The 1,986-nt window shown below is 39.9% G+C and overlaps 1 protein-coding gene across 1 annotated transcript in view; it reads right to left on the reverse strand.

The window, feature by feature from the left end:
- The window catches only part of LOC135108575 (uncharacterized), a 74,442-nt gene extending 73,220 nt beyond the window's left edge, over positions 1–1,222 (reverse strand). The window contains exon 1 of the mRNA XM_064019723.1: positions 1,124–1,222. The gene's annotated coding sequence lies outside the window, so the exon portion shown is untranslated. The remainder of the gene's footprint in view (positions 1–1,123) is intronic.
- Between the last annotated feature and the right edge of the window lie 764 nt (positions 1,223–1,986).

Raw genomic sequence — 1,986 nt, forward strand, 5'->3', positions numbered from 1 at the left:
TAACCTTAGGGGGGGGTCCAGTGGGGGCGCAGCCCCCCGGTTAGGTTAGCTTAGGTATATAATTATTCTGACGTATTGGTTAAAACTTACATTTTATCCCAAATTTTTTTATTCTAGGGAAATTTCCCTAGATTTTCAAAGTCCCCCCCACCAAAAAAAAAAACCCGATTCCCCACGTGCCCCCAAGCTTGTTGGGGGAGAGGGGAAAAGATTAATAAGATATGTGTGGAGGTGTATTTCTGAAGAATTACCCTTAAATTTTACCCCAAAATTTTTTTTTATTCTAGGGAAATTTCCCTAGATTTTCAAAGTCCCCCCTAAAAAAAACCCGATTCCCCACGTGCCCCCAAGCTTGTTGGGGGAGAGGGGAAAAGATTAATAAGATGTGTGGAGATGTATTTCTTAAGAATTACCCTTAAATTTTACCCCATTTTTTTTTTATTCCTAGGGAAATTTCCCTAGATTTTCAAAGTCCATTTATCGGTCTTTTATGTCCCCCCCAAAAAAAAACCCGATTCCCCACGTGCCCCCAAGCTTGTTGGGGGAGAGGGGAAAAGATTAATAAGATATGTGTGGAGGTGTATTTCTTAAGAATTACCATATATTATTTCTTTGTGTATAAATAATAATATTTCACATTTTCGTGATATCAAGGATATCCAACACCATCGATAATGGGCAACACTGCCGCCGTCCCACTGTCAAAAGATTAATTTATTTACTCTCTGACGGCGAGACAGCCGTCGGCGCCAAGGGTTCCGATTCCCATCTAGCTCACTGATGGTGCCGGCGGTGGCGGTGACAGGCTGGTGTGAACCGGGCCTAACAGCACAGTTTAAAAGACATATTAAGAACCAGCTACATTGGTATTATTAACTACTAACACCACGTTTAAAAAATCGGGCCTTAGTCTATCAGTTTCCTACTAGTGAATGACCATGACACGTTGCAAACGCCACAGTGAAGGCTACACTATGGAGACACTAGTATCGGTCAGCCTCTGCCAGGCCATGCAGTAATGGCCGGTGAGCCGGTGACTTTTAAGACACCTTTCAAACCTTTATTATCCACGAACTTTGACGCTTGTTCCACGCACATTTGTGCCACCACCACTACTCCTTACCTTTGAAGTTCCGCTTTGCCGTCTGGGTCGCCTCCTGGCAGGTATCTCACTCATTTTGTGATACACACGCGCCACAGGCCGAAGCCTTGCCCGCCAAACTCTGATTTTAATCTTGATCTTGATGTTACAGGTGGCTCGGGATTACTCCTTGTAGGATAATTGTGATTTAACAAATTTTAATTTTTTTTTCTTGTTGTGTGTATTGATGCGTGTGTAATTAAGTTTTGGATTAGTTTTACTTGAGATTTATCTTTTTAGAATAGTTTTTATTTACAACTTTTTTTTTTTTATATTAGGTTAGTTTGATTAAGTTTTCCAAGTTAATGTTTTTGAATGTTATTTCCTTTTATTTTGTTTAGTACGCATGTAAATTGTTACAGTTTATTTGAAGATTATTGTTTTTTATAGGATATTTTCTTTTTTTTCAGTTTTATCAGTTGAAAAGTAGTGTTTTATTGATTTTTTACGTAAATAATTTAGTTCCTTTTCTTTCTTCTTTCGGTTAACTGCTAACAGTGATGCGTTATTTATTGAAATATGAAGTTTGTGGGCATATATGAGGAATTATTTGTCATTATTTTATGGACCAATCGTATGTAATTAAGTGTAAATTTGTAAGGGATGTTGATGGTCAATAAACAATAAAAAAATAAAAATACGATATGTTGGGCCGGCCTCACCGGCAACACACCACCCGTTTGTAATCGGCAGTTAGCCTCGGGACACTCAGTAAAGGACACGCATTCTCCACGTTTCACTCAGCCTCTTACATGGCACTGATCGGAGACTACCCTACGCTGTTTCATCGTGGCTGGAAGGTCTAGACAGTTCAGCCAGATCCCGAGGAGCAGCCGCAGGTCGCC

This window comes from Scylla paramamosain, chromosome 17, assembly GCF_035594125.1.
Source record: "Scylla paramamosain isolate STU-SP2022 chromosome 17, ASM3559412v1, whole genome shotgun sequence".
NCBI lineage: Eukaryota > Metazoa > Arthropoda > Malacostraca > Decapoda > Portunidae > Scylla > Scylla paramamosain.